General features: G+C 44.8%; 1 protein-coding gene across 1 annotated transcript in view; it reads right to left on the bottom strand.

The window, feature by feature from the left end:
* BOK (BCL2 family apoptosis regulator BOK) overlaps nt 1-3,903 on the bottom strand; it is a 50,018-nt gene extending 46,115 nt beyond the window's left edge. Inside the window, exon 1 of the mRNA XM_075507760.1 lies at nt 3,802-3,903. The gene's annotated coding sequence lies outside the window, so the exon portion shown is untranslated. The remainder of the gene's footprint in view (nt 1-3,801) is intronic.
* Between the last annotated feature and the right edge of the window lie 2,745 nt (nt 3,904-6,648).

A 6,648-nucleotide genomic window follows, 5' to 3' on the forward strand; every position in this document is an offset into this window, starting at 1 on the left:
TGCACTCAATCAGGTAACTCTGCATTTCCCTGTTTAAAAATGTTTCTGGACAAATACGAGCAAAGAGGAGTCTTAAGAAACCATGGATTGCTCGTTTCCCCTTCCACAAGGTGTCTTGGATGCACAGAATGGGAGTTCTTTTCTCTGAAGTACATGCATCCTAGTAATTGTTTTTATTTAGTGTTACATTTTAGTTTAATGGCATGAGAAACATGTACTGATAAGAAAACATTTCCATCAGCAAGTGGAAAAACAGCTGTCAAGTCACCTGGGGAGAGAAAGAAGGGTTTTTTCCCCATAACACCTTGCATACTGAACTCAGACCAGCACTACAATGGGTTTACTCCACTGGAGAAATTATGGTTCTCAACACACAAATGAAACTGTGAGTTTCCTTTCCGAGGAGTCTCCAAAATGGTTCCCACGCATTGGAGCTATCCTCACAAAGCAGGACAGCTCAGACAGTAAAAGCTTCAGAAAGATACAGTGGAAGTTTCACATAGGAAAGGTTGAACACAGAAGGGGTCAGAAGCCTCTCAGAAGAGCGAGTTAGGCTGTCATTCTGAATTGCAGAAATGTTTGTAAACACAAGTATGACCACACTGTGGTTTTATCAGAATTATAGCTGAGTATTCCTGTTCCTAGTTTGGACATGGTTGAGAAAGCAGGTTTTTGGCCAATCTGCACAGGCAATAGGCAGGCAATTAAAAAAAGCTTCTTTCCTCCAGCAGTTCTGGACAGTGCCATCTCTTTCTCTTCTTTTTCCTGGGGGGATAACTCCAAACAGATTCAACCACATTTAGTGGCTCCAGTTTAAAAGCAGGTAGGTAACTGAAGCATAATGTCACGCTATCGGTTCCAGCAGAGCATTTTGTTCTCTGTTTCAAGGAGCATTTACACTAATTTCAATAGATACTCCCTGGTTCCAGACAGGACTCTCTCTTGAAGTGTTCAGTGAATGCCAGGTCCATCCCCCAGATAAACTGTATGCCAGCACCTATCCTTTATTGCTCAATTAAACAGGGGTCCACCCACCCATCTGCATACAACTTCCAGGGTAGGCAGAAGAGAGTAGCAGGAAAGAAAAAGTTTCTCCAAGTATGACATTAACCACATCCATTCCTGCCTCAGCAGAGCACAGAGGTCTGCAAGAGCCCAGGATTCAGCTTCATCATCATAAACTGTCTTCTACCACTAGACAGGAACATGGCTTGGAAGAACAAGTACTCCATGCTCTCAGCTTGGAAGAACCCTAGTTTAATTTAGGAATTAGTCACTGTGGGAAGCAAAAGGATGCTGAGCCAACAGGTGAGTCAGCTGCACTCTGAGCTTTACAGCTGCAAGCGTCACTCTTGCTTATTCCACTTTGCCAGCAGAATTGGGAGATAAAGGCTCTTTTCTCTGCTGAACACTCAAGACAGCCTCAAGAGCCACAATATCAGCAGAAAGCAAGCCCCATAGAGTCAATGTTGCAAGATTTGTAGTGATACAGTCTGACAGCAGGAACAAGAGTACTTTAACAGTCTGCTGCAGTCTCCTTACATGCAGGGATCTCAGAAGAGCTATCATCAAAGCAAGTGGATTTCTACAGTACCAGCTCAGTCTGATCTATCTTGTAAAGGTACAGATTCCTCTTTGAATTCCTCCTTGTGTTCCTGCAAGGAGCAAGGTTTAAGGCCCAGAGCAGTACATTACTGGCAAAACAAAGCAGTCACTTTATGCTTATCAGTAGCTGTGATGCACTCAGGTAGAGCAAAACTAATCAGCCCTATGCCTCACACCAAAGGGAGGAGCAATTTAGATTTAGAGCGCTCTCTGCTACTACTTTCCTTTGCTAAAATCAGATAAGATACTTACTATTGCAATTCAAAACCTTCACCAAAAAGAAGGGTGAGTGGGGAGAACATCCCCATTTAAAACTGTCAACATAGGTTGCAAGTTCAAGCAGAGACTGTTTTGGCATGAGCTTGAGTAGCATCCTGTATACAGAAGCTCATTGGCGAAGTCCAGACGCAAACTATAAACAACAGCAAAGAGAAAAACTGCTGGTGAAGTCCAACTCTTGCTTCTCTCTGTACGAGTGCATTCTTTCCTAGGGCTTGAAAGCTCTACTTTGCACTGGGCAAAAGCATATAGCTTGGGAAGGGGACAAATTCAAAATAATCTTCTTGTCAGGGAGATAACTTTCCTTCTATTCTTGTAGCGTTACTGCCTAACTGCATAACACAGCAGTAGTGCTTTTCTGCATCACTGATCTCCAAGTACAATACAGAAAACCACTTCAGCCTCTTGGCATACTAACGGAGCTAGAAATAGCTCCTCTCCAAACAAGCACTGCAGCATTGAGAGAGTTATTCTGTTGCACTTTTTACAGTAAACTTTTAACCCATCTGTCCTGCTAAGTAACTCTACCTTCAGGGAGAGCATTTAACACCTAGAGCGCCCTCTAAGGCTAACCGCTGTGCTCCACAGCTCTGTTTATGCTAGGAAAGTACTACCACTTTTCAGGGCTCTCCAGGCTCAAGGTGCCTAAGCTGCTGCTGCAAATAATGTCCCATAATGACTCCACGGAGCAGTACAGTAAAAGTTGAGGCACCAGACCTGATGTCATCCAGCCTCCATGTAACCCAGTCACTTAGCAGCTGTTTCCATCTGTACGCACAGTCATTGTCACCCTCCATGACACACACTTTACTCTCTGCTGTTTTACCCTCACTGTGCCTATTATTGTACCCAGGGTAGACATGACAAACTGAACCAGACTTGGCCTGGGCCACGCAGCAGGAAACCTCAGAGTCCCAGGGTAGTGATCTAGCCACAGGCCACCACCTCCCCTGCTCCCCAGCCAGCCACTCCCTTCTCCTTTGCAAGCGAGAGGTGTGTGCTTTAAAGCTGAGTGCACAGTATTGAGTTACTGGCTTTGAGCACCACTTCATGCTCCGGCATGAAGGGCTGCGGGAGGCGGACGGCGTGACCCACGCAGGAAAGGAAAGAACAGCAACAGAGTAACGGGGATTTGGCAGGAGTGCATGCTGCTATTTGCCGCCTTCCTGCAAGGAGCTGCAATGCGCTGTTGCCACCTGGTGGCACCAACAAAAGAGCAATCCAGGTTTGCTTCTAAAAGCGCTTACCATAAAAGCTCTCCGACAGCACGGTTTGTCTGGCGAGGGCGCTGGAAGGGCTCTCCAGACCCACTGCACGCGTGGGAGAGGAAGAAGAGGGTGGAAAGCCCTGAGCTGCTGCAGGCTGAGCCAGCCCCAGGACTTGGACAACAGCACCAGGCTCGTGTCCTCATCTCAAACGCAGAGTAGCTGCCATACACCCCAGGGGCTGGAGGACATCTCACAGCAGGCCATACCATACCACTCTGCTCAGTTCTCTGAGGGATGCCTGCATGGCCTCTCTGACAGCAGTGTCTCAACAAGTTTCTCAAGAGGTACAGAACAACATAAATCTGGGTATTTTGAGTAATTCATACAGAAAAATCTGACACTTTCTTGGAAGACTTTCTTGGAAGACTTTCATAAGCCAGAGCAGGTAAGATGTAGAGCAGTAAGTCTTGAGGTCCTTTCTTCATGGTTTGTTTTGGCCATAAATAGTTACAGCTCCAGGCAAGCCTGCAGAGGCACTAGACACTGTCTACTCACCGGCATTCTTTGCTTTTATCAGTTGACTGGGCTCCAGGCTGACCTTCCTTAAGATGACCTTCCTTTCCACTTTTTACACCCCCCCCACTTTCTGTCTGACCCAAGTAAGTATGCAACAGGTGGGGATACGGTAATACAACTGCAGCACTTTTACCTTCAAGTGGGGAAGCAACTTTGAGATGTCTCACTGAAGTTTCTTGTTCTCAGAAGCATCTGGTGAAGGGCAGCAAACAGCAGGAGAGCAGGCTACAGGACCCCTTGTGATTCACTCAATGCTTCCTAGCAAGAAGTAAAAGCTGTGTTACTTTAGTGAACATTTAAGAAAACATCAGTTGAAGTTTCTTGTAACAACTATTCATGCTCTTCTCTGGACTTCACAGAAAACATAGCCCAGTATATCAGCTTATTCAGCAAAAGTTGTAAATGCCTCCGTCAAGATTTCTGTTACAAGATAATTACATGGGTTATCTCAAGCAGTGTTTGTGCCACACTGTCAGCAGAATACAACAGTTTTCTGAAATAACTACTTTTTTATAGAGAAAATGTTAAGCAATTTTGACCCAGCCATCTCCAACAAAGGCTCCAGTTCTGTGGATAGGAATGGAGCCAGCTTCACAGTCAGGCAAAACCTGACTTGGGAACGGGAACTGCAGCACAGCTTATTTTTAAGCAGCTTTCAGAATTGAGGTGGGGTTTCGGGGTGGGGGTTGTTGAGCAGAAGACTTGTTTAAATACTTTTTTTGTCACCAGCTTTTAACCTAATTTTTCTTTATTCTGGATGTTTATCCCTCTGCTTTAAACAGAAAGAACTAGAAAAGGGAGAAGAAAATAATTAACTAAACCAGCTTATCCCCTTTAAAATAATACTTTTAAAAAGTTATTTCTTCTCTATTGTGAGAAGAAACCCCAACAACATACACAGATGTCTTTGTTTTTTAGCCTTATTTCCCCACAGCATCCAGGCTTGGACAGCCATACAGCACACACCGATGGCAAATACACACGCTTACACACATATGTATTTGACTCTTTCCTGCTCATAGTTTTTGACCAATTTTAATCAGCATGGGAAAAGGAGTAGAAACTCCCCAAGTGCAAAGTTACTATACTTTTGTGAAGCAAAAGGTAAGAACAGGTAAGAACTTACTAATACTGCTATGAAGGAAAAGGCTAACCAGTAGTGTCAGAACTGGCATAGAAGAAAGGGACAGCAGCAAGGCTGGCTCTGCTCCTAGAGCTGCCTTCTCCATCAGCCATACCTGCTTTCATGCCTACCTGCTTCAGGAACAAGGTAGTCCTCCGTACTATCACAACAGACCCAGGAGGAGCTGCCTGCTTACACTGACAGCTAGAGTCAGGAGACAACACAGTCCTGCTTTCCAGGGTCAGGTGAAAGCTTTAACCCTGAATAGCAGGTGACAGACCTTTTGTAGGCCTGGGCACTCCAGCATGTAATTAACTCTCTGCTGCTTTCCTCTAGCTGAAATAATTCCTCTTTTGCACTTGCTTAGCTGGCTTTTTTTAAACATAGATCTCTTGGAGGCAGGCACTGGGTTTCTTTCTGTGGACGTGCAGCTCTTAGCGCAACGTACAGGTAACTTCTGGGTGCTGAAGCAACAATTGTATATACAACTTGTAGTATGATTTTTCTGTAGTAACGATTGCTAATGTTAAAAAAAAAAAAAAGAGCTAGACTGCTAGCAATACAGCACTGACTGAAAAAAAGGGAAACAAGGAGAGTAAGAAGACGCTTTATCTTCCTTTGGCTCCAGTTGATATGTTCTGGAAATCAAATGGAGGTGGTGATGGACACAAACATGCCATTGACAGCCATGGAGAAGTCAGGGAAGCCTGCTTCCCCAGGGTCAGCAATTTGTTTCTGCATTCTTTTGAGCACATTAATAATCCTCTCCCCACACACGAAAGTCACAGAAATAACTGCCTTACAACAGAGCAATCACCTCCAGCTCTATACATACTACTTCTCCAAACCAAAGCAACCAGCTACTGACCCATATATAGTTTCTTCTAGGTGGCGACCAGATGACAATTCCCACGCAATCTCTCCTGCCTGTCCATGGACCTTGTTGCTACAAAGCAGGCTGCCCACAGGTCCCAAACAAGGAGGAACACTAGCCTACATTTGAATCCCCTCTGTCTCCTGTGCTTCTGGGCCAGCTCTAAGACAGCTGACCAGCTTTTGCAATTTAAGATGGGCACGCCATGCTAATCTCACATGCTAATAACCCTTATTAAAGACTACCCTAAATTAAGCTGACAAAACAAGTTAATTGCTGCTCCTCCCTGCAGTCATTAGCAGCTCCACGTCACTATCATCCCAACACTGTACCACCCTAAGGTCTATGAGTGAGGTTAGTAAGACAGCTTTTTGGTGTATGTTCAGACTTGGCATATTAATTAACATAAACATTTTTGTGAGACTTTTGCCCTCTTGCCTGATGCCAAGAATGGAACTATGTGGCTAAATTAATGAGTCTCCATGACAGGAGGTGGAGAGCTGAGCCTTTGGGGTGAAACAATTCCTAAGTAATATACACAGGGACTCACAACTTACACCGTATGGGGTGATTTGTGTGGGTGCAAACAGGGAATGGTTCACCCCTTGGTCCTTGCTGCAGAACCGGAGCAGAACGCCTTCCTTTCCCACTTTACAAGGAAGCTTTGATTCCTCTGTCTGTTCCTAGATCTCATAAGCAAGGTGTTGTGCTGGAATAGGGATGTTTATGAGACAAGATGATCATCTTTTCTGGGGCTAGAAGGCTGGTCCTGCAGGTATAAACTCAAAAACTCAAGCAATACAGGGATCCTACAGGCAAGACCTTTGTTGAAAACCTTCTAGCCAAGATACAGTTCATTTAAATACAAAGATATCTCATTACAGGGGTATTTGATACCAGTCCTCTATCTAATTGATGTTTTCACTCAAATACCTCAAAGTGCTGGACGGTTTGATTGGGGGAGGGAAACAGAGGGATGCGAG

This window comes from Mycteria americana, chromosome 7 (assembly GCF_035582795.1).
Source record: "Mycteria americana isolate JAX WOST 10 ecotype Jacksonville Zoo and Gardens chromosome 7, USCA_MyAme_1.0, whole genome shotgun sequence".
NCBI classification, from domain to species: domain Eukaryota; kingdom Metazoa; phylum Chordata; class Aves; order Ciconiiformes; family Ciconiidae; genus Mycteria; species Mycteria americana.